The following is a 26898-nucleotide window of genomic DNA, read 5'->3' as shown; positions in this document are numbered from 1 at the left end:
TATCTCTGGTATTTTATGTTGTTTTTTTTTTTAATAAAAAAGATTATTTATTTGAAAAGCAAAGTTACAGAGAGAGAGAGAGAAAGAGATCTATTCACTACCCAAATGGTTGCAATGGCTGAGGTTGGGCCAGGTTGAAGCCAGGAGTCAGGAGCATTTTCCGGGTCTCTCACCTGGGGGGCTAGGGCTCAAGTACTAGGCCATTTTCCACTTTTTTCTCAGGCACATTAGCAGGGAGCTGGATTGGAAGTGGAGCAGATGGGACCCAATGTATGCTCATATGGGATCCCAGTGTTGCACACAGCCACAGGATTCTCTAATTCTAACCCTAACCCTCAGTATGTTAATGTCTTACAATTTGGCCTTAAAGAATTTTCTTAATCCCTCTCTACTAAGTTTCTCCATTTTAAAAAATCCAAACAACACAATAATACATTTACATACTTCACGAAGACGGTTCTTTTAGAAATCCTTTAGAACATGATAATTTAAAGGAAGAATGGAGTGGGTTGATATCTAATCCTATGAGAATGACAAATTCAAAACTTTGACAATTTATTTTTGTATTTGAGTAGTTTTTATAGCTTTTGAAAATAATTCCTTTGTATATCTTCAGTGAAGCATTTTATTTTATTTTTAAAGATTTATTTACTTATTTGAAAGGCAGAGTTTCAGAGAGGCAGAGAGAGATAGAGATAGAAAGAGAGATGAGGAGGGGTCTTCCATCTACTCGTTCACTCTCTAGATGGTCACAACGTCTGGAGCTGCCCTGATCCAAAGCCAGGAGCCAGGAGCTTCTTTCGGGTCTCCCACAAGGGTGCAGGGGACCAAGGACTTGGGCCATCTTTCACTGCTTTCCCAGGTCATGGCAGAGAGCTGGATGGGAAGTGCAGCCGGGACTCCAACTGGCGTCCATATGGGATGTTAGCACTGCAGGCGGCAGCTTTACCTGCTATGCCATAGCACCAGATCCAGTGAAACATTTTATCATATAGATATCTGTATATAATTCCTCTCCTACCATATTGTAAGCTCTTGAATGTAGGAATCTTAATCTCTTACATTAGTGTATGGCACAGATTAGGCAATCAACAAATGTTGAATTGTCTCAGGTTAAATATTACTATCTCAAATATCATTTTTACAAAAATTGAAGTTAAAAAGCCTGAGAAAGTTAAAAAGACTACCTGTAGATCTTGGCCATGAGTCCCTCATTAAGGTAGCAGTTGATACAAAATACTTAAAGAAACAATTGACATTTCAAAATGTTTATTAAGTGAATGAATGAATGATCTGGATAGTGTCATGGGGGATATGTAGAATACAATTTAATCTTTATCTTATTAGCAGTTTACAATACTGAACATTATATTGAAGTTTCCCCAGTGGTTGATCAAAATTAGCATCACTGATAGAGACAAATGGCCTTTGATTCCAGATTTAATACCCTGAGAACATATCCTCTATGCCTGCATTCTAGACAGTAATGTATACCTGAATCTAATCATGAGGAGATATCAAACAAACTCCAGATGAGGAGGAACACTTTATTAAAAAGGGCGACTGTACTTTTCAGAAATGTTAATGTCATGAAAAACAAATAATAGCAATGGCAAAATGCCTAGATTAAAGGGGGCTAAGGAGAAAGACAACTAAATGCCATTCCCGATCACACACTGATTTCTTTATTGGAAGGGAGTAAAGTGCCATAAAACACAGTATTGAGTAAACCAGCAAAATTAGAATATGGATTAACGACTTTATAAAAGCTTAGATCAATATTAAATTTATTGAAGCTAAAATAAAAACCACTGTGATGGTGTAAGAGAGTGTCCCTATTCCTGGAAATCACACAGTGAAATATTTAGGAGTAAAGAGTGTTAGTGCATGTAACTTATTTTCAAGTGGGTCAGAGAAGTGTGTGTGTGTGTGTGTGTGTGTGTGAGAGAGAGAGAGTGAGAGAGAGAAAGAGAGCGTAAATGTTAAAACAGGGTAATGTGCAAAAGTGAGTCTGGATTAAAGGTATATAGGGTTTTTTTTTTTACTATTTTTATTCTCATAACTTTTTTGTAAGTTTGAAATTATTCATTTTAAAAGATTTATTTATTTATTTTGAAGTCAGAGTTAAAGAGATAGAGGGACACACACACACACACACTCACACAGATACCTTTCATCCTCTGATTCACTATCCAAGTGGCTGCAACAGCCAGGCTGGTTCAGGATGAACCTGGGAGACTGGAACTCTGTCCAAGTCTCTCGCGTGGGTGCAGGGGTCCACACACTTGGTCCATCTCCCATTGCTTTTCCCAAGCCATTAACAGGGAGCTGGATCAGAAGTGGAGAAACTGGGGCAGCAACCAGTGCCTCTGTGGGATGCTGGTGTAACATGCAATGGCTTTACCTGCTACGCCACAATGCTGGTCCTGAAAAATGTTTAAAAACAATTTACTCAGTGGCCTTGGAGTACTAGTTCCCTCCATATTTTTAGCCTCGCAGTTGTCACATCTAGGAGAGACCCAGAAATATTAAATGATTTGTTCAAACTCAACTTTTTTTTTTTCCTAAATGAATCTGGTGAGTGAAAGTAGGGGTCTTCTGTCTCAGTTCTAGGAACTGAATCCATGTGTAGTGTTGAAGAAAAAAATTCAAACAATTTAAATTTAGCAAGTTTATTTGAGCAAAGAGCGATACATTTATTGGGTAGCACAGTGAACCCATAGAGATTTCAGGGAGCTCTACTGGGGAGTGTGAACAAAGATCTTTCACAGGCTGAACATAGAAGCAAGGTAGAGAACGCACTTGATTGCCTACAACAAGGCATCTGATTAATTTAGTCATGATGTGATGCCATATTTGGCAGGATGTGGTGTTAGCTGCCTGTGATTGTCTGAGACCTGGATGCCTCTAATTTCTGGAACTCAGCTGTTTTACTGCAAAGGTAGGTTTTGGGCTTTTCATACACTAAGTTATGTTGTGGGTCACTAAGTAGGAACTCAGGGTATGGAGGCAACCTCAGTCGCTGCCATTGGAACTTTATTTCCTATTTTTAATTCATTCCCTTTCAACTTGTCTAGCTTAATTTCAGGCAGTAATTTACACTTAGAGAATTCCCTTAAAATTGATCTCTGTCAATGTTCTTCACAGTCACTTTCCAATCTTTGTTTCTTCCTATTGACTAATGATAGACCATGTCCCAAGACTCTTTGTTTCTAAGAGACTGAGGAGCATTCTAATTAAAAGAATACCATAAATATTACAATATGAGGACAGAGTGTTGAACACAGAGGAATGAAAGTATAATATAAACAATACCTCAAAAAGTTTTCATTGTTATAAGGTTATATTTTAGAAACATTGCTTTTTATATTAAAATAGTTTTATATTTTTGCATTCTTTCTATCTCTATGGCCTATATGACTTCTAGTTCCACATCTATTTAAAAGAAAAAGATCCCCAACTATTATGGATGTTTTCAGCTTGAAAAAATTAGAACAAAGGACACAAGCTATCCACCACGGATCTCTCTAGCCTTTAATATATCAAGCTTTATGTAGGGTATGAAATTGAGAAAGCAATCGGTATTTATTACTTTTTTATTAATGGAACATTTTAAAAGCCAAAATAATAGATGGAGACAGGATATTTAATTGTTGTAAGTAGCAAAAATGCATGAACAATGAGCTCTTTGCTGGTGGCCTTTCACTCTGCATACTAAGATTACAGTCTAGATAATTTCAAAATGGATATGCACAGCAATAGCTCTGGAGAATGTAGAGCAGCTTACCTGCCAACTAGGCATTTAAAGGAATGTTCCTAATACCTTCTTCAATAAAATAAAGCAATTGTTGGCATTAGGAGACCAGAAGACTGTTAAATTATATAATTACACACTTTGAGCAGATTAACAAAAGACAAATTCAAAGTAGAATCTGAACTTTTAGAGGACAAGGAATCCATAAACTCTATCATCTAAATAATATTAAAAATATTGCTGTTAGGGGCAGCATTGTGGTATAAGGAGTTAAGCCACAACATGCCTTGACAGCATCCCATATGATTGCCTGTTCGTGTCCTGGTTAACACTTTCAATCCAGCTCCCTGCTAATGTGCCTGGGAAAACCAGAGGAACACAGCCCAAGTGTTTGGGCCCCTGCAACCCACGTGGGACATTCAGATGAAGCTCCTGGCTTCTGGTTTGAACGGTGCAGTATTGGCCACGGCGGCCACTTGGGGAGTAAACAAGTGGATGGAAGTTTTTCTCTCTCTCTCTCTCTCTCTCCCTCCCCGCCCTCCCTCCCTATCTCTCTTTCTCTATCTCCCCTTTTTCTCTATAACTCTGATTTTCAAATAAATGAATACATCTTAAAAAATATTGCTGTCATTTCTCCTATTCTTTCTTCACACTACTGCAGTAACATTAGAAGATATACTTCAGAACAGAGGGTAGTAAAATGTTTCTGAAAAAAGTAAAATAATATTTCATGCTTTGTGGGTCATATTGCTTCTTTTACAACAACTCAGCTCTGGTTGCAGTGAGAAGTAGAATGAGCAATACATAAATCAATACATGGGCAGAGTTTATCTTGTAATAAAATTTAATTAGTAAAAACAGTCTGTGGATCGGATTTGGATGTGTTCTAGAAATTTTGTTGACCCATTATCCAGAACAAGTGTCATGGAATGATTGAAAGAAAACCATTAACAAAAATGCTCCAGAAAAATACCATATCTTAAAAGAAAAAAAATGTTATACTACTATTGTTTTAATAATCTGTGATTACTATAAAATTTACTGTTTATAGTTTAAATGGTCAATTTGCTTTTTCAATTTTTTTTATTATTTATTTGAAAGGCAGAGTTAGAGAGAGAGGGAGAGAAAGGTCTTCCATCTGCTGGTTCACTCCCCAAGTTGCCACAATGACCAGGGCTGGGCCAGGTGAAGCCAGGAGCCAGGAGCTTCATTGGGGTCTCCCACATGGATGGCAGGGGCCCAAACACTTGGGCCATGCTCCACTGCTTTTCCCAGGAGATTAACAAAGAGGTGGATCAGAAGTAGAGCATCCAGGACTCAACTAGCTCTCACATGGGATGCTGGTGTTGCAGGCGGCAGCTTTATCTGCTACGCCACAATGACAGTGCCAGTCATTTTTGCATTTGATTATTGTTTATAGCTATTGTCTGTATTCCCACTAAATTAGGGTCTTCTTGCTTTTTACTTGTTAAACTTCTCATTTGGTGAAGTATTAAACCTTTTTACTGTAATGAAAATTTAAAATATGTTATCTCAAAAACTAAAATAAAAAAAAAAGAGAGAACAGAAGAAGAAGGAAATAATGTGGATAGGTTGGGGGGAAGGAAGGAGAGAGGTAAGGAATTTCGTGTTTTTAGAATTGTATCTACAAAGCATGTTGAATCTGTTAATAACTAATTAAAAATTAAAAGAAAAAGAATAAAAAATTAAAAATATTCATTACTTATTTCTACACAGTGTTTATTCCTTGATATAATACATATCCCACAGTTTTTTTTAATCCATTCACCAGTTGAAGAACATTTTGGTTAATTCTAGTTCTCAGTTGTTATAAATAAACTTGCTATGAACATTCATGTAGATTTTTGTATGAACACAGGTTTTCCCCTACTATAGAACAAATGTTCTAGAGTTTAGTTGCTGAATCACATGGTAAGTGAAGGTTTAGTTTTTAAAGGAACTACTAAACTCTTCCAGAGTGGAAAACACTTTACTGGTGTGAGCAAATCAGTTTCTCCTTATCCTCACTGGCAACTGGTATTTTTTTTAAGATTTTTTTTGAGTTGCAAATGTTTATTATCTTTGCTTTTGATATAATTTGGAAATTTAGAGTTTAATTTTTAGTAATGGTTCTGTTTCACAACTGGCTTGCAACAAAATTACTGAAAATCGAATCATTGGCTCTCCTGAGCCGGGACAAGCCAGCTCCAGCACACCGCGGCAGCCCATGAGCCTGGAGGATTTCGTGTCCACCCTAAGACATTGTCCAACAGCACAGCCTGGAAGCTGCTGCTTGCTGGGAGCTTTGTTACCACGTGTGGGAGGAAGTGGGACAGGAATCTCCAGGCAGGCTGCCCTGGAGGAACCAGTGCAGGGTGTGTGTGTGTATGACAGGTCCAGGAGGGGAAGAGGGGAGGGCGGGACCCACTCCCCAAGGAGGAAAAGGCTTCAATGTGGAGGGAAAGGCAGCTGAGGCAGAGACCGCCACTGCCTCTCCTCTGTTCTCAAGCTGAGTGGAGTGGGACAGATGCCTTTGATTGGCTGACCGATGTGCTTAGCGATGGGCCCACTCTTCTCTCTCCCAGGAATTCAGGACTCAGGAGAGAGGAGGGGCCTGGGCAGGAGTGGCAGAGCCAGGATAAACAAAGGACACAGGGAGGACCCTGAAGGGGGTGCAGACTGATGCAGAAGATGTGGGGGCGCTAGGCCATGTAGATAAAATGTCCGTTAGAGCAGAGAGGGGGCTGCTCCCTGCACGGCCCCTCAGCCCTTGCCAGGAATGGGAGGGTCAGGAGGAGGAGCATCCCTCAGAGGGTCCTAATGTGCCCTTCGTGCCATCAGCATCTCCCAGATGTTGTCCTCTGCTTCCTTAATGCTCCGCTCCAGGTAGGACTTTTTCTGTTCTAGGTCTTTAATTTTTTCTTCTGCTATTTTCTGTTTCTCTAACAGCTGATTGTGAATTACCTCCTTGAATTGAAGAATAAGCATTCTTCCTACGCCTTCATACATGTTAGTCTCATCTACCAAAGTCATAATTTCTGTATCTGTAAGGTGTGCACATGTTTTTTCGTTCTGTTCAGTTGCTCAATCTGTATGTCTGCAAGCTTCACTTTCTGTTGAGTGTCAATAACTTTGGCTTGAAGCTCTGTGAAGGCCTTCTTCAACTCTAGATCCACGGGGCCGCCATCTTGATGCACCCCTCTGCGCCTGCGCATTGGAAGTAGTTTTTTTTAAGATTTACTTTATTTATTTGAAAGACAGTTACAGAGAGAGGTGGAGACAGAGAAAGAGGTCCTGCATCCGATGGTTCACTCTCTAGATAGCCACAATGGCCAGAGCTGCGCAGATCCGAAGACAGGAGCCAAGAGCTTCTTCTGGGTCTCCCACGTGGGCTCAGGGGCCCAAGGACTTGGACCATCTTCTACTGCTTTCTCAGGCCACAGCAGAGAGCTGAATCTGAAGAGGAGCAGCCAGGACTAGAAATGGCGCCCATATGGGATGCTGTTGCTTCAGGCAAGGGTTTTAACCCGCTGCACCACAGCGCCAGCCCCTGGCAACTGGTATTATCACTGTGTTGTTTAGTTTTAATTTTTTTTGTCTTTTTTACAGTTTTAATTTTAATCACTCTGACATATGTGGAAATATATTTTGCTGTGGCTTTAATTTGCATTTTCCTGAGGATTAAAGATCTTGACACCTTTCCATGTGATAATTTGTCACCAGCATATCCTTTTCAATGAATTGTCTGTTCGTATCTCTGGTCATTTTTCTAATTTGACTCTTTGGGTGTTTTCTCTTCAATTCTGAGAGTTCTTTATATATTCTAGAAACAAATTTATATATTCTAGAAACTTCATTTAGAAGTGCAGTTTGCAATTATATTCTCCCAGGATGTAATTTTTCTATCCTCTCCACATGGGCAAAATTTTTAATCTTGGTAAGTTACAATTCATAAACTTTGCCTTTTATAGATCATAATTTTGGTGAAAAGCCAGAAAACTCCTTAATTTCTCAAACATTTTTACCTACTTTTTTGCTAAATATTTATATTTGACATTAAAATTCATGATTCGCTTTGAATATTTTTTGTAAAAGGTATGATATTTAGGTTGCTGTTAATTTTGTCCTCTATGAAAATACAATTGCTCCAGCAACACTTATTGAAAGGGCTCTCCTTCCTTAATTGGCTTGCTTTTGCTCATTAATCAAAAATCTTATTTGTATATCTACTTCTTGATTCTATATTCCACTGCTATGTGTCTATTTCTCCATCAATATTAAATGGTCTTGATTAATGTAGCTATATGAGAGGTCTTCAAAAGGTTCATGGACATGCATACTATGGAAGAATTACACACGAATTTCAAATTTTTTGCACCAAAATAAACTTATTTTTGAATTCAATTTTTGTGAAATTTCTGAAGTATCTTCATATAGTAAGCATTAATATTGGATGTTTCCACTCTATTCTTATTTTTCAAGATTTTTTAATTTAGTTCTGTAACTAGAATAGCTGTAGTATTTACACAGAACATATTAGAATTTTGTTAGGGATTGTTAGGGACCAATTTGAGGATAATTGATATCTTAATTATATTGAATCTTCCAATCTCTAAAGATTGCATTTTTCTACATTTATTTAGGGGTTTTTATTTCTTTCATCAGCATTTAGTAATTTTATATTTTTTTTTGAAAGGCAGATTTAGACAGTGAGAGAGAGAGACAGAGAAAAAGGTCTTCCTTCTGTTGGTTCACCCTCCCAAATGGTCGCCACAGCCAGCACTGCGCCGATCCGAAGCCAGGAGCCAGGTGCTTCCTCCTGGTCTCTCATGTGAGTGCAGGGCCCAAGGACTTGGGACATCCTCCACTGCCTTCCCGGGCCACAGCAGAGAGCTGCACCGGAAGAGGAGAAACCGGGACAGAATCTGGCCACCCATCCAGGAGGATTAGCCAAGTGAGCCGTGGCGCCAGCCGAGTACTTAATAATTTTCTTTTTTTTAATTTTTTATTTAGTAAATTTAAATTTTCAAAGTACAGTTAATGGATTGCAATGGCTCCCTCCCCCCATAATTCCCCTCCCACTCACATCCCTCCCATCTCCTGCTCCCTCTCCCATTCCATTCACATCAAGATTCACTTTCAATTATCTTTATATACAGAAGATCAATTCAGTATATCTTAAGTAAAGATTTCATAAGTTTGCACCCACACAGAAACACAAAGTGTAAAATACTTTTTCAGTACTAGTTATAGCATTGCTTCACATTGGACAACACATTAAGGACAGATCCCACATGAGGAGTAAGTACAAAGTGACTCCTGTTGTTGACTTAACAATTTGAAACTCTTGTGGGATCCCCTGGCATGATTCTAACTCCACCATTTGGGGCAAGTCTGATTGAGCATGTCCCAAATTGTACATCTCCTCCCTCTCTTATTCCCACTCTTATATTTAACAGGGATCACTTTTCAGTTAAAATTTAAACACCTAAGAATAATTGTGTGTTAATTACAGAGTTCAACCAATGGTACTAGAACAAAACAAAGAGAAAATACTAAAAGGGATAAAGTATTACATTGTACATCAAGAGTCAGGACAAGAGATGATCAAGTCACTGTTTCTCATGGTGTCCATTTCACTTCAACAGGATTCCCCTTTGGTGCTCAGTTAGTTGTTGCCGATCAGGGAGAACATATGATATTTGTCCCGTTGGGAAAGGCTTAATTCGCTCAGCATAATGTTTTCTAGATTCCTCCATCTTGTTGCAAATGACCGGATTTCTTTGTTTTTCACTGCTGTATAGCATAGAACCCCTAGTAAACATGACCAAAAGAGATCCTCATGATGACACATTGTAATTAAACTCACCACAGTGAAACAGAAAGAAAAGATCCTAAAATGTGCAAGAGAGAAACGTCAGATTACTCTCAGAGGATCTCCAATTAGACTCACAGCTGACTTCTCATCAGAAACCCTACAAGCTAGAAGGGAATGGCGAGTCACAGCCCAGGTACTAAGAGAGAAAAACTTCCAGCCCAGAATATTATATCCTGCAAAGCTCTCATTTGTGAATGAAGGTGAAATAAAGACCTTTCATAGCAAACAGAAATTGAAAGAATTTTTTGCCACTCGTCCAGTCCTGCAAAAGATGCTTAAAGATGTGTTGCACACAGAAACACAGAAACACGGTCATCAATATGAAAGAAGGTAAAGATAGGAAACTTCACAGCAAAAATCACAGGAAGTTCAAAGCATACATTAGAAAATATCTTTGGCAAATGACAGGGCAAAGTTACTACTTAACAATAGTCACATTGAACGTTAATGGCCTCAACTCTCCAGTTAAAAGACACCGATTGGCTGACTGGTTTAAGGAACATAACACATCTATTTACTGCTTACAAGAAACACATCTTTCCAACAAAGATCCATACAGACTGAAAGTGAAAGGCTGGAAAAAGATATACCAAGCCAACAGAAATGAAAAAAGAGTGGGCATAGCCATCTTAATATCAGACAAAATAAACTTTACCACAAAAACTGTTAAGAGAGACAAAGAGGGACACTATATAATGATTAAGGGATCAATTCAACAGGAAGATATAACAATTATCAATGTATATGCACCTAATTACAGGGCACCCGTTTATTTAAAAGATTTGTTAAGGGACTTAAAGGGAGACTTAGACCCCAATACAATAGTCCTGGGGGACTTCAATACTCCACTATCAGAAATAGATCAACAGGACAGAAGGTCAACAAGGAGACAGTAGATTTAAACAAACTATAGCCCAAATGGATCTAACAGATATATACAGAACTTTTCATCCTACATATAAAACATTTACATTCTTCTCAGCAGTATATGGAACCTTCTCTAGGATTGACCACATACTAGGCCATTAAGCAAGTCTCAGCATTTTCTAAAGAATTAGAATCATACCATGCAGCTTCTCAGATCATAACGAAATGAAGTTGAAAATTAGCAACTCAGGAATCCCTAGAGCATATGTAAACACATGGAGACTGAACAGCATGCTCCTGAATGAACAATGGGTCATAGAAGAAATCAAAAGAGAAATCAAAAATTTTCTGGAAGTAAATGAGGATAACAGCACAACATACCAAAACTCATGGGATGCAGCAAAAGCAGTGTTAAGAGGAAAGTTTATATCAATAGGTGCCTACATCAAGAAATAGGAAAGGCACCAAATAGATGAGCTTTCAATTCACCTCAAGGATCTAGAAAACCTACAGCAAACCAGACCCAAATCTAGTAGGAGAAGAAAAATAATTAAAATCAGAGAAGAAATCAACAGGATTGAATCCAAAAAAAAAAAAAAAAAAAACATTACAAAAAATCAGCCAAACGAGGAGCTGGTTTTTTGAAAAAATAAACAAAATTGACACCCCATTGGCCCAACTAACTAAAAAAAGAAGAGAAAAGACCCAAATCAATAAAATCAGAGATGAACAAGGAAACGTAACAACAGATACCACAGAAATAAAAAGAATCATCAGAAATTACTACAAGGACTTGTATACCAGCAAACAGGGAAACCTATCAGAAATGGATAGATTCCTGGACACATGCAACCTACCTAAACTGAACCAGGAAGACATCGAAAACCTAAACAGACCCATAACTGAGACAGAAATTGAAACAGGAATAAAGGCCCTCCCAACAAAGAAAAGCCCAGGACCAGATGGATTCACTGCTGAATTCTACCAGACATTTAAAGAAGAACTAACTCCAATTCACCTCAAACTATTCAGAACAATCGTAATAGAAGGAATCCTCCCAAATTCTTTCTATGAAGCCAGCATCACCTTAATCCCTAAGCCAGAGAAAGATGCAGCATTGAGAGAAAATTACAGACCAATATCACTGATGAACATTGACACAAAAATCCTCAATAAAATTCTCACATAGAATACAACAACACATCAGAAAAATCATCCACCCATATCAGGTGGGATTTATTCCTGGCATGCAGGGGTGGTTCAATGTGCGCAAAACAATTAACGTGATACACCACATTAACAGACTGCAGAAGAAAAACCATATGATTATCTCAATGATAATCTCAATAGATGCAGAGAAAGCATTTGATAAAATTCAACACCCTTTCATGATGAAAACTCTAAGCAAATTGGGTATGGAAAAAACATTCCTCAATACAATCAAAGCAATTTATGAAAAACCCACAGCCAGCATCCTATTGAATGGGGAAATATTGGAAACAGGCACACTGAGATCTGGTACCAGACAGGGATGCCCACTCAAACCACTGCTATTCAATATAGTTCTGGAAGTTCTAGCCAGAGCCATCAGGCAAAAAAAAAGAAATTAAAGGGATAAAAATTGGGAAGGAAGAACTCAAACTATCCCTCTTTGCAGATGATATGATTCTTTATTTAGGGGATCCAAAGAACTCTACTACGAGACTATTGGAACTCATAGAAGAGTTTGGCAAAGTATCAGGATATAAAATCAATGCACAAAAATCAACAGCCTTTGTATACACAGGCAATGCCGCAGCTGAGAAAGAACTGCTAAGATCAATCCATTCACAATAGCTACAAAAACAATATAAATACCTTGGAATAAACTTAACTAAGGACGTTAAATATCTCTACCATGAAAATTACAAAACCTTAAAGAAAGAAATAGAAGAGGATACTAAAAAATGGAAAAATTTTCCATGCTCATGGATTGGAAGAATCAACATCATCAAAATGTCCATTCTCCCAAAATCAATTTATAAATTCAATGCAATACCAATCAAGATACCAAAGACTTTCTTCTCAGACCTGGAAAAAATGATGCTGAAATTCATATGGAGACACAGGAGACCTCGAATAGCTAAAGCAATCTTGTACAACAAAAACAAAGCTGGAGGCATCACAATACCAGATTTCAGGACATACTACCGGGCAGTTGTTATCAAAACAGCATGGTACTGGTACAGAAACAGATGGATAGACCAATGGAACAGAAGAAAAACACCAGAAATCAATCCAAACATCTACAGCCAACTTATAGTTCATCAAGTATCCAAAACCAATCCCTGGGGTAAGGACAGTCTATTCAATAAATGGTGCTGGGAAAATTGGATTTCCACGTGCAGAATCATGAAGCAAGACCCCTACCTTTCACCTTACACAAGTATCCACTCAACATGGTTTAAAGACTTAAATCTATGACCCGACACCATCAAATTATTAGAGAGCATTGGAGAAACTCTGCAAGATATAGGTACTGGCAAAGACTTCTTGGAAAAGACCCCAGAAGCACAGGCAGTCAAAGCCAAAATTAACATTTGGGATTGCATCAAATTGAGAAGTTTCTGTACTGCAAAAGAAACAGTCAGGAAAGTGAAGAGGCAACCAACAAAATGGGAAAAAATGTTCGCAAACTATGCAACAGATAAAGGGTTGATAACAAGAATCTACAAAGAAATCAAGAAACTCCACAACATCAAAACAAACAATCCACTTAAGAGATGGGTCAAGGACTTCAATAGACATTTTTCAGGAGAGGAAATTCAAAGGGCCAACAGACACATGAAGAAATGTTCAAGATCACTAGCAATCAGGGAAATGCAAATCAAAACCACAATGAGGTTTCACCTCATCCCGGTTAGAATGGCTCACATTCAGAAATCTACCAACAATAGATGCAGGAGAGGATGTGGGGAAAAGGGACACTGACCCGCTGTTGGTGGGAATGCAAACTGGTTAAGCCACTATGGAAGTCAGTCTGGAGATTCCTCTGAAACCTGAATATAACCCTACCATTCAACCCAGCCATACCATTCCTCGGAATTTACCCAAGGGAAATTAAATTGGCAAACAAACAAGCTGCCTGGACCTTAATGTTTATTGCAGCTCAATTCACAATAGCTAAGACATGGAACCTACCCAAATGCCCATCATTTGATCTATTGAGTTCTTCATTTCATTTTGATTTCTCTTCACTATCACACTTTCCTGTTCTACTAGTTCCTGCATTTCATTTTGATTCCTCCTTAAGATTTCATTTTCATGAGAGAGATTTTCTATCCTGTCCAATAAGGATTTATGTAGCTCAAGCGTTTGTTTTTGAAAACTTGTAAATGTTCTTATAATTTTTTTGAAATCGGCATCTTGCATTTCTTCCATCTCATCATCTTCATAATCTTGGCTGGGTGTGTCTTGTTCATTCGGGGGCATCATAATGTTTCCCTTGTTCTTGTTTCCTCTGTTTCTGCATTTGTTGTTTCACATTGTGGAGATATTCTTTGGATTCTTCTTCCCTCGCTGTGGTGTTTTTTTCTTGTTATACTATGACTGTATTAAGTGGACTGCCTGATTTTGATGGAGCCTTAGCAGCTTGAAATGGGTGTGACCAGAGAGCTCTGTTTGGTTCCTCAGGGTTAAGGGTGTGTCAAAGGTGACACTCCCAGGTTAGGCGTGGTAAATATCTCTCTCTCTCTCTCTCTTTCTTTCTTTCTTTCTTTCTTTTTTTTTTGATTCCGCACAGCTGAGCGGAATTGAACGTAGTTAGCAGGCGAATGATATACCCACAGGAGTCAGAGATCATAATCTCTTTCCCAAGGACCACACAGGGAATCTGTTCTGCCCTCAGTGTGGGCCCAAATTCTCCTGCAGTCTCCCACTGGGTTGCCAAAGTTACCGAATTGTGTCGTCTCTGGAGAGTACTCACGTGAATTCCGTGGGTTCTCTCACCCACCGTCTCTTCTTTCACAGTTTCAGTTCATTAGCTCCACACAGTCACTAGGTCCTAACCTCCTGTTATTTCACCCCACCCCCCTGGAGTCAGGTGTTTCTGCTTGGCTTGGGCAGGTGCAACCCTGAGGTCACACTGCTTATGACATATGTCCAAAATGGCGCCTGCTCTTTGTCTTGCTCGCCTTTGAGAGGTGAGCAGAGAGAGAGAAAGTCGTGTCTGTGCCGGTCACTTTTTTTTTCCTCTCTCTTCTAGTTAGCCTGGTGAACTTTCCCCCACGGTGCTTCAAGCCTCATTCCCTCTCGGCTCCTCCTTCTGCTTTCCCACCGGTGTCTCGGGCTATTGAGGTTCGGCTCACCTTGCGTTCCAGTGCTGGTGCGTTGATTCTGCCACTTGTGTCCTGAGCCATGGGCTCCCACTCCCTCCACGCGGGTCCACCATGAATCACTAGTTCCGGAAGAGTTTCCTCTCCTGTTTCTTCCCCAACTCTTCCTTGAACCTGCAATATCTCCACTTTTATTAAACTGTCTCTTCCCAGACTATCAGTGTGCTCCCTTCCTCTTCCACCATCTTGCTGGAAAATCCTAATATTTTGTTAAATATATTTCCATCCAAATTCATAAGAAGTATTGGTCATTGTTTTTCTTTTGTTGTTATTTTTTCACTCTCTTTGTCAGGTTTTGTTTTTAAGTCTCCTGTATACTGGCCTTATAAAATGAGTGTGCCTTCCTTTTCTAGTTTCTAGATGAAATTGTGTGAAATCAGTACTTATTTTTCTTTAAAAGTTTAATACAATAATGCTCCAAGAAAACCACTGAGCCTGGAGATTTTTTTTTTGAGGAACTTTAAAATGCAATTTCACATTATTTTATGGCTGTAGGAAAATTTATATTATATACTTTTTATTGGTTTAGTTTTGGTAGTTTTTGACTTCCACAAAATTGCTCCAAAGTTTCTAAGTTGTTTTTCTTATATGCATATTTTTTTCAAATTAATCCCCTTTCTAATGACTATAGAATCTGCTGTGATACCCTCATTTCATTTATGATATTGATAATGTGTCTTTTCTCTCTGTATCTTTCTAGAGTCTTATCAATTTTATTTATTGTTTCAAAAACAGATTGTATTTCAGGGATTTTCTATAATGTTTTTTGATCTTCAATTTCATGATATCATGCCAGAAAAATTAAGTGCTGATAGTTGGCAGATGGACAAGTTGTAATCTCTGATCCCCAATCAGCCATTCTGACCCTAAGGATGGCAGTAAGCAGAGGGCAGACTCCCACTGCCTTGTTCTTGGTTTATACTGAATGAAGGAGTGATATCAGCTCCCTTCTCAGGTCTTGCTGACATCAGGATAAATGGGAACCCTGCTGCTGGCTAGCTCCGCCTTGCACCACTTCATTCCACTTTATTCACTTACTGAGTGAGGCTGTCACCTCAGCTCCTCACTGGGCCCCATCAACAGGGTGGAAGCGGAATGAACTGTGCTAAATAGCCTTTGCTCACACCACCTCATTTACTCTTGTTGATGCTGGATGGGGGTGATGAGGCCCAACTCCCTGCTGGACCCCACTAACACTATCAATGCAAACTAATCCGAGTGCAACCTGATTCCACTAACCATCTGATTAATGATTAGCTTCCCACTCAGGATTGCCAAAATCACTCTGCTGAGACAATGAAAGTACTGCTGTCTTTTTCCACTAGGCAGGGCATGTAGAATTGGCTTTTGTCTTGGCCTTGCTAACACCACAAGGCAGGGCAATTAAGAGCATCATCGGCCGGGCGCCATGGCTCACTAGGCCAATCCTCTGCCTTGCAGCGCCGGCACACCGGGTTCTAGTCCCGGTCGGGGCGCCGGATTCTGTCCCGGTTGCCCCTCTTCCAGGCCAGCTCTATGCTGTGGCCAGGGAGTGCAGTGGAGGATGGCCCAAGTACTTGGGCCCTGCACCCCATGGGAGACCAGGAAAAGTACCTGGTTCCTGCCATCAGCTCAGCGCGGTGCGCCGGCCGCAGCGCGCAGGCTGCGGTGGCCATTGGAGGGTGAACCAACGGCAAAAGGAAGGCCTTTCTCTCTGTTTCTCTCTCTCACTGTCCACTCTGCCTGTCAAAAAAAAAAAAAAAAAAGAGCATCATCACGGCCGGTGCTGTGGCGGAGAATGTAAAGCCGCCACCTGCAGTGCTGGCATCCCATATGGGCACCGGTTTGAGTCCCAGCTGCTCCACTTCTAATCCACTCTGTTCTATGGCCTAGGAAAGCAGTAGAAGATGGCCCAGATCCTTGGGCCCCTGCACCCACGTGGGATACCCGGAAGAAGCTCCTGGCCTTTCCGGATTGTCCCAGTTCCAGTCGTTATGGCCATCTGGGGAGTGAACCAGCAGATGGAAATATCTGTCTGTCTATGTCTCTCTGTCTCTCTCTCTCTTCTTCTCTGTAACTCTGCCTTTTAAATAAATAAATAAATAAATAAATAAATCTTTTTTAAAAAAGAGTATCATCACTTGCTCCCACAGGTTTGGCATGGGGATAGAAGGTTGCCCCTCACTTGTATCTGCTGAAACCATTAGGTGGGAACATTTTTCCCATGTTTGGCTAAAGTCGAGAAGGTATCCTCCAAAAGATTTTCTATTCTGATAAATTACCCTTTTTCTGGAGTTTGGCCATGAGGAAAAGATTTTACTTGCAATTTGTGTGTGTGTGTGTGTGTGTGTGTTGGTGTTTCTAGCTTGTAGGCTTATCCAATATCCTGTCTAGGATAGGTGAGAGGCACACAGAAAACTCATTGCTACATTGTTCCTCAAGCCCTGAAATCACTTGACAGAGGACCTATTATTTCTGTTTTCAGAATCTTCCTAAATCTCTTGGTTGTGTTATAACCATGGGTTTTCAAATGTCAGAGAGCATCTAGGAAGAATGAGGCTCTTCTACTTTGGTCAGAACTGAATCTTCTAGGACAAAATCACTGATTTTTTTTAAAAGAGTTATTTATGTATAGAAGCGATAGAGTTACAGACATAGATAGAAAGGTCTTCCATCCTCTACTTCACTCCCCAAATGGTCGCAAAGGCCAGAGCTGGGCCAATCTGAAGCCAGGAGCCAGGAGCTTCTTCTGGGTCTCGCATGTGGGTGCAGGGGCCAGAGCACTTTGGCCATTTTCCACTGCTTTTCCAGACCATTAGCAGGGAGTTGGATCAGAACTGGAGCAGCTGGGACTTGAACTGGTGCCCATACGGGATACCAGCACTGTAGACAGAGTCTTAACCTACTATGCCACAGCACCATTACCACTGATTAAAAAAAAAGATTTATTTATTTATTTAAAAGTCAGAGTTACAGAGAAAGGAACACACACACACACACACACATACACACCTTCTATCTCCTTGATTAACTCCCCAAATGGCCACAACAGTCAGGGCTAGGCTAGGTCAAAGTCTGGAGCCAGAAACTTCATTGGGGTTTCCCACATGGGTGGCTGAGGCCAAAGTACTTGGGCCATCATCCACTGGTTCCCCAGGCTAGATCAGAAGTGGAGCAACCAAGAGTTGAACTAGTGCTCATAAGGCTTCACACACTGCATCACAACTTTGGTCCCAGAATCAGTGCTTTTATGTATTAATTATTTTGAATTATCTCATTTTTAGTTGCCTCCATATGTTTACCTAGACATAATTTTCATAATATATTAATAATAATAATTTTCCCTCAGTCTTTCCAGTTTTGTCTATTTCACTTTTGTGACTAATGACATTTGCAAAAATTGTAAAATGGTGTTAATGGGGGATAGAAGTGATAATGAAATCCTTGTTTTGAATGAAAATATTGCTTAATTCTCATTACAAATAATAGTGATCTTTTAATTTGAGAAAGAAGCTCTTAATTATATAGGGAAGCATGCATATATCCCTATTTTATTAAGATATATTAGGAGTTGGAGTTGTGGGAGGAAGAATGTTCATGTGGTAGTTGTTAGATTACTGCTTGGGGGAGCCAGTGTTGTGGCACAGCAGGTAAAGCCACCTCCAGCAATGCCAGCATCCCATATGGGCACATGTTCTGGTGCTCTACTTCTGCTCTACTTCTAATCCAGCTCCATGCTAATGGCCTGGGAAAGCAGTGGAGGATGGCCCAAGTCCTTGGGCCCATGCACCCACGTGGGAGACCCAGAAGAAGCTCATGGCTTCTGGCTCCTGGCTTTATTCTCCTCCAGGCCTAGGATATTGTGGCCATTTGGGGAGTGAACCAACAGACAGAAGATCTCTGTCTCTCTCTGTATCTCTCTCTGTGTGGGGGTGTGTGTGTGTGTGTGTGTTTATTAACTGTGCCTTTCAAATAAATAAATAAATCTTTTAAAAAAAAGATTCTGCTTGGGATACCTGCATCCCATACTGGAGTGCCTTGGTTTGAGTTCCAGCTTGGATTCCAATTCCAGCTTTCTGCTAATGTGCATTTTGGGAGACAAAAAAGGCCTAAGTAGTTGGGTCCCTGCCATGCACATGGGAATCTGAGATTGAGTTCTGGCAACCTGGCTTTGGACCACTCTAGCCCTGGCTATTGCAAGCATTTGGGAAGTAAAACAGTTGATGGAAGATTCTCTCTCTCTCCCCCTCTCTCTCTCTCTCTCTCTCTCTCTCTCTTTCTCTGTGTGTGTGTGTGTGTGTGTTTCTCTCTCTCTGCCTTTCAAATAAAAAAGCAAATTATGTGCTATGTGCACAGGTAGAAAAGCTGCTCTTGTAATACATTTACTGCCCTTTTAAATTACAAATTCTGTGAGGTTTATAATACCCTTACATGTAGGATTAACAGGTGATTACTTCTGATGAGTCCATTTCTCAAAATAATGGCTAAAGTCAGAGACACTAAAGTCAGGAAAAAATATTAATGGGGGATTAGGTTTTCTTTGCTTGAAACCGGGTGTCCATATTTTACTCAAAACTTGAACAGAGAGAAGTCTCTAATACAAAAAGTAAACATTTTATTTCATCAGGCTCTGGAGAATCAAGTATACATGCATTTTACATTGAACAAAGCCAAAGGGGGATATTCTATGTAATCTGAAGAATAATCTGTCAATATACTTACTGTTCATATTTCCAGTGAAATTCAATGGAATTTCAATTATGAGTCAATCTACATAAAGCAAGCTTAATTTTCACCATGGAAAAAAAACCAAGATGATAATAAAGAATACATACAAGGCCATAAAAATGAGTTTACCATGGCTTCTGAACATAAAAAATATAAAACGTTCAGATAAAAAGTAGGTTCCATAAAACATTTTCCCATATAAACAAGTATACTAGTTATTTCTTCCTTTTTTTTTTTTTTTTTTTTTTGGACAGGCAGAGTGGACAGAGAGAGAGACAGAGAGAAAGGTCTTCCTTTTCCGTTGATTCACCCCCAAATGGCCGCTCTGGCTGTCGCGCTGCAGCCGGTGCACCGCGCTAATCCGAAGGCAGGAGCCAGGTGCTTCCTCCTGGTCTTCCATGCGGGTGCAGGGCCCAAGTACTTGGGCCATTCTCCACTGCCCTCCCAGGCCACAGCAGAGAGCTGGGCTGGAAGAGGAGCAACCGGGACAGAATCCGGTGCCCCGATGGGGACTAGAACCCAGGGTGCTGGAGGATTAGCCTATTGAGCCATGGCGCCGGCCAAGTATACTTGTATTTCAAGTGAAGTCTTCGTACTGTTGTCTGAGTAAAATAAATCTACCTGGCTAGGTAGTGATTGGTAAAGGCAGATAACAGGAAAGTTCACTGAAAGTTACTTAGTCCTATGTCTCTTGTGTCCCAATGTGGCAGACAATAGGAGTACTGCCAAGGTAATACACTTAGCAATTAAGTGAAGGAAGGAAAAATGGTATCATCATTATCAATCTTGACTTTTTAGCTAAGTCAGCATAGAGTTGACTAATGATCTCCTTTTTCCCAAATAGTCTTATTATGAAAAAGATACTTAATACTATTCTTGGCACTTGTTGCTGACAAGTCATAAAGTGCAACTTTCCAAGGGACTGTAAATGTCAAATGGGAGGAAATGTATGCAAGTACTGCAGCAGTATTTGCAGAGAAGATAGTACAAAAAGGATGGTTGGTGGGGGGGAATCACTGAAGAGCATTAGTCAAGCAGATTACTCTTTTTATCTATTTGTTTGCTTCCTTTCTCCTAACAGGTGAAGATACCTTATGCAAAATTTTTAATACATTACAGAAATTGCTTCAAAAAATAAATTCAGAAGAAGCAAGAAAAGCTAATAAAAGAGAATGAGGAAGTAGAAGGAGGAGAAAAATGAGCAGTAAGTATATTACTCTAACCAATATTTTTCCAGTGCTACTTACCTATCAGGCTGAGATTATTCTTACCCCTTTTTCCTACTTCCAGATACACTAATAAGGAGAACAGTGGAAGAGAGCAGGATCAAAAGAAGACATCTTATAAAAGTAATCCTTGAGGATGAAAATACAAATCATAAATTCCAAGAACCCAGATTTTGTTACTGCCAGATTGCTTTACACTATACAGAATAATGATCAGGAGAAGGCTGAAAAAAAGATTCCTTACACTGTGCACCAAAATCTAGATAGTATTTCCCTAAGGATGCCTTTCACACAATTACAAAAAAAATCTGAATTCAGTGATGTGTGATAAAATGTCAGATCTCTCTTTTAATTGAAAGTATTACTAAATTCAAGATAGCACACAGAATACTAAAAGAATAAGAAGCCAAATAATAAGTGTATTGTGCTTGTTTGGGAATTGACTTTACCTGTTTGAAGTTTAGTATATGGTCTGGATTGTCCAAAGTTATTTTCTTTTCCCTAAAGTAGTTGATCAATTTTATACTCTCATTCTTTTGGAAGTGTGACAACTGAGATTGTCTCATTTATAGCAGTGAAATGTTAGCTTGTAGAACACTTTTGTGAAGTAAGAATAAAAAACCTACTGATTGTGCTATTTAATTCTTTATTAATAAAAGTGACTTTAACATTTAAAGGTTGTAAAATCTTTCACAAATTACTCAACCACTCCAAGTCTCATTGTCCTTATTTTAAGAAGTCATAGGTACCTACCTCACAAGATTTTGGGGAGAGTTTAATGAAATCAAGTATGCAAAGCAACTAAGATAATAACTGGTATATATCTGATGTTCAGTAAATATTATTTCCTTTCATTTCTGTTTCTCTTTACTATATAGCTAGAAATGAATCTGTCGCCTTCAAGTTGGAAATCAATTCATTTGAGAGGGCAGGGAAAAAACACATCAAACAAATAGAGGAACAACATCCTTAAGACCAGACTTACATAAGGTTATGACAAGAAATAACACTCTCTCAAGTTTTACGTACTTAAACAATGAAAAACAGGAGTCCACATTTTCCTATAGTTTATTGCCTTTTCTTTGATATTTTTATCATAATACAAAAGTCCATGCACTTTCACATTTCAAGCATTATAATTTCAAGATATTTACATATGCTAACAACAGTAACTCTCACCATAATCAGTTATAAAAACTTATTGAAATTAAAGCACTAATTTATTTTTAAAGAAATCCATTGCTTTTATATCCATATGAGAGTGAATAGGTAATGAGAGGAAGAGTATGTTTGAAGATGAGGTAGATGTAGAGGGGAGGGGAGATAAAAGAATAGCTTATGCAAAAAGAAATAAATACCTTGGAATAAATTTAAACAAGGACGCCAAAGATCTCTTTGATGAAAATTACAAAACATTAAAGAAATAAATAGAAGAACACCAAAAAAATCTTCCATGTTCTTGAATTGGAAGACTCAATAACATCAAAATGTCCATACTACAGAAAGCAACTTACAGATTCAATGTGATCCCAATCAAAATACCAAAGACATTCTTCTCAGATCTAGAAAAAAATGATGCTAAAATTTATATGGAAACATAGGTCTACTGCAAAAGGCAGTGGTCATACTTCCATAGAAAACCATCTTGCTTTTGTAAGGGGTCAAATTATTTAGGGGTCAAATAATTTCCAGGCTCTGGCTATAAAGTTTCACAATTAATGACTCAAAATACTAATACTTTACTCAGTTATGTTTCCTTCCTGTGCATTACTTGGCAATTTTCAAGAGGGTTAGAAGTTGTTTATCCCTGACTTTTCAACTCATAAGGAAAGGAATAAAACTGTGGGGTGTGTGAATGAGCCTTGGTATTTTTGATATTATTAATAGTTCATAGTATTAATAGTAACTGTGCTATAGTTGAAACTGGCTTTAACTGTTAAGATTGTATACAAGGATGTTTTTGTATACAAAGGGTGTTGCCATGCTTGGTTGTAAATAATTTGCTGTCTCATGTTGGGTCAGAAAATGAAATTTCATTTATGCTGAGAAAACAGCCAAACATAAAGCGGTTCCTGAAAATATCTACCAATCATTTCACAGTGCACTTTTTTTCTCTTCAGTCTGACATGAAGATTCTACTTGTCCCACAGAGAGCAGGTTCTGACACATTTGAACATTCCCAATCCCTTAGACGCTCCTTAGAGCTTGAGGCTCCTGGGCCAATTGGTTTGGGAAGTACATGGAAGGCCTGTTTGATGGATTCTGCCAATAAACACCTAACTACTATTTTATCATTAGATAAAAAGAGAAAATTTTCAATTTTTGTTTGGACATTAGGGAACAACTTGCTGGAAGCCCAATTCACCATCAAGAAGTTCTTAGACATCTTCGATCTTTTTGACAGCATAACTTTGGTCACGTGGCAGGTCCAACATGATCTTGCCATCCCAAAACTTTGTTCTTCATTCCAGCCTGTATATGTGATTCCCTCCAGAAATCTGTTGTGATGCTGAACATGCTGCATTTCATCTTCAGGGTTAGAAGCAGTATGTATCATGCCACAAGACCTATGCCAGTGATAAGTTTTTTTCTTTATCTGTATCTCTGGTATTAGCGTTTTTTTTTATCTGTTTCAAAGAGTTAGTAACATACCAGTATGGGATGCCAGCGCTGCAGGAAGAGGATTAACCTATTGTGCCACGGAGCTGGCATCTGAAAATGCTTACTTTTATCAAGTTTACAATCCCTTTACAGAAACTACTCCACCTGATTAATCCTTTATCAATTTGTCTCCATTTTTACTACTTTTTTTTGAAGATTTTATTTATTTATTTGAGAGGCAGAGCTACGAACAGACAAGAGAAAGGTCTTCCTTCTGCTGATTCATTCCCTAAATGGCTGGAGCTGGACCTATCTGAAACCAGGAGCCAAGAGCTTCTTCTGGGTCTCCGTCGCAGGTGCAGAGGTCCAAGTTTCAGGCCGTCTTCTACTGCTTTCCCAGGCCATAAGTAGAGAGCTGGAACAGAAGAGGAGCAGTGGAGACATGAACTGGTCCCCATAAGGGATGCCGGCGCTATAGGCAGAGGCTTAGCCTATTAGCCTACAGTGCTGGCCTCCACATTTTTTACTTCTTGTTCTTGATATTTTAGTGTCCAATTTATTTTCAAAAAATTTTTATTAATAGAAAGAGCACAGATTTAATGTATTTCATAGGTACAAGTCTTAGAAGAGAACCATACTTTCCTCACTCCTTCTTTTCTAGTGACAAGCACCTTGGCACTTGCTCTTCCTCAAAGGTTTTTCTTTCATTAACAGTCTCTACATCAGAATCTTCAATCACTTTTGATTTATTCATTTGGATGTGTCCCAGTGGTGGTTTATTTTCCAGACACAATTTTCTAAGACAGGATTTTTTTTACTAACAAAAGCATAGCTCTACCCTGGAGTGTAGCTCGTGATTTTATTTTTTGGCTTTAAAATTCAAGGAGGATTCACATTGTTTTCCGTTGAACAGTAATCATTCTCTTTCTCCACAAGTGGCCACTCGATTTTGTTGGAACTTTTAGTTCCTTGATATAGGCTTGATGTGCTCATAACTTGATAGATACTTAGCAGTTTAACACTTTAAAAATTTATTTTACTTTTCATCTATATGAAAGGTGGAATTAGAGACAGAGAGAGAGAAAGAGACTGCGAGAGGGAGAGAGAGAGAGAGAGAGACCTTCCATCCACTCGCTCATTCCGCAAATGGCTGCAACAGCCAAGACTGGGTCAGATCAAATCCAGGAGCCAGGAACTTTGAATTGGGCCAGACCGAAGCCAGGATCCAGGAGCTTCACCCAGGTCTCCCACATGGTGCAGGGGCCCAAGGACTTGGAGCACCTTCCATTGCTTTCCCAGGGGCATTAACAGGGAGCTGGGGCCAGCGCCGCGGCTCAATAGGCTAATCCTCCACCTGCAGCGCCGGCTGCCCGGGGTTCTAGTCCCGGTCGGGGCACTGGATTCTGTCCCAGTTGCTCCTCTTCCAGCCCAGCTCTCTGCTGTGGCCTGGGAGGGCAGTGGAGGATGGCCCAAATGCTTGGGCTCTGCACCCACATGGGAGACCAGGAAGAAGCACCTGGCTCCTGGCTTCAGATCAATGCGGTGCGCTGGCCGCAGCGCACCGGCCAGAGCGGCCATTGAGGGGTGAACCAATAGAAAAGGAAGACCTTTCTCTCTGTCTCTCTCTCTCACTGTCCACTCTGCCTGTCAAAAGCAAACAAACAAACAAACAAAACAAAACAACGACAACAAAAACCAGGGAGCTGGATAGGAATTAGAACAGCCAGAGACTCAAACCAGCACCCATATGGGATGCTGGTATTGCAGGTGGTGGCATAACCCATTACACTGCAATGATAGCTCCAGCAGTTAAACTCTTCTGTGGATTTTAATTCTTCTTGTAGCAGACTGGTATTCCCTGCAGGTTTTCTATCACACTAGGAAAATATTGCTCTTCATCATTAGTTTTTAAACAAGTGGATCTATGCTCTTCAGCTTTGTCTCCAATAGATTGGGGTACCATTTATTTTTGTTGTAAAAGGACGCAGTAGACATAGCAGATTTAAATGATAAGCCTTGGTTTACAGATGGAAATCTATTTTTTAAGTTGTTTTGAGTAGAATTAAAATGTAGTTGCCTTGTTACAAACAGTGTACCTCTTCTTCAATTTTATCATTGTTTTGAGCCGGCGCCGTGGCTCAATAGGCTAATCCTCCACCTTGCGGCGCCGGCACACCGGGTTCTAGTCCCGGTTGGGGCGCCGGATTCTGTCCCGGTTGCCCCTCTTCCAGGCCAGCTCTCTGCTATGGCCAGGGAGTGCAGTGGAGGATGGCCCAGGTGCTTGGGCCCTGCACCCCATGGGAGACCAGGAAAAGCACCTGGCTCCTGGCTCCTGCCAGGATCAGCGCGGTGCGCCGGCTGCAGCGGCGGCCATTGGAGGGTGAACCAACGGCAAAGGAAGACCTTTCTCTCTGTCTCTCTCTCTCACTGTCCACTCTGCCTGTCAAAAAAAAAAAAAAAAAAAAAAAAATTTTATCATTGTTTTGACAAAAATTAGGTTATGGAAATAGATTTTCAGTGGAGTCCAAAATTAATTTTGTTTATGGAATGTCTGATAAAAGGATTGTTGTTTTCTCTTCTATGGAGTAAATTCTGCCATCTTATCAAAATCCTGCATCTCAAAGCCAAGAGATCTCCCCTCAAGTGAGCCAACAGTTCTCTCTTCTAAATGGAATGTTTTTTTTTTTTTTAGTTTGACTGTTGCAGTAATTTTCTAGATATCTTACTTTGTATCAGGAAAAATAGTTGTTGATTATAAATCACCAGAGTGCTTACAGGTCTTCTGTCTATAGATGAGAGATTAAAGGATCATGACTTTTATGACTCCTGGGTGCTTCTTTCTAGATTCAGCTGTGACATAGTAAATAGAAGATACTTTGTAGTATGCTTTGAAATTAGAAAATGTGAGCCATTTCAATTTTGTTTATCTTCAAGATTAATTTCTTATTGATATTTACTCCATACTCCTTTTAATTTACATGTGAATTAAAAAATGATAATTTCTCTAGGAAAGGGAGCTGAAATTATGAGAGAAATTATGTTGACCATATAGATCAATTTTTTTTTATTTTTTTTATTTTTTATCTTTTATTTAATGAATATAAATTTCCAAAGTACGACTCATGGGTTACAATGGCTTCCCCCCCCATACCGTCCCTCCCACCCACAACCCTCCCCTTTCCCACTCCCTCTCCCCTTCCATTCACATCAAGATTCATTTTCGATTATCTTAATATACAGAAGATCAGCTTAGTATACATTAAGTAAGGATTTCAACAGTTTGCTCCCACACAGAAACATAAAGTGAAAAATAATAGATGATTTTTTTTAAATGATGATGAAATCAGAGCAGACCTATTGTCATGTTTAATCCCAGTGAGAGTCAAGTTGGGAATTGATAATTTCTTTTTTTTTTTTTCTTACAGAAGATCAGTTTAGTGTACATTAAGTAAAGATTTCAATCGTTTGCACCCCCATAGAAACACAAAGTGA

General features: G+C 39.5%; 3 pseudogenes; all 3 read right to left on the bottom strand.

Annotated features, from left to right (window-relative positions):
• Positions 1–5868: 5868 nt before the first annotated feature.
• LOC100357095 (prefoldin subunit 1 pseudogene) lies at positions 5869–6969 on the bottom strand (annotated as a pseudogene).
• Positions 6970–22741: 15772 nt separating this feature from the next.
• Positions 22742–23926, bottom strand: LOC100356837 (N-acetyltransferase ESCO2 pseudogene; annotated as a pseudogene).
• A 123-nt stretch (positions 23927–24049) lies between these two features.
• On the bottom strand, positions 24050–25526 carry LOC138847539 (N-acetyltransferase ESCO2-like; annotated as a pseudogene).
• Positions 25527–26898: the final 1372 nt, after the last annotated feature.

This window comes from Oryctolagus cuniculus, chromosome X (assembly GCF_964237555.1).
Source record: "Oryctolagus cuniculus chromosome X, mOryCun1.1, whole genome shotgun sequence".
Taxonomy (NCBI): domain Eukaryota; kingdom Metazoa; phylum Chordata; class Mammalia; order Lagomorpha; family Leporidae; genus Oryctolagus; species Oryctolagus cuniculus.
This window is presented reverse-complemented; position numbering and strand designations above follow the sequence as displayed.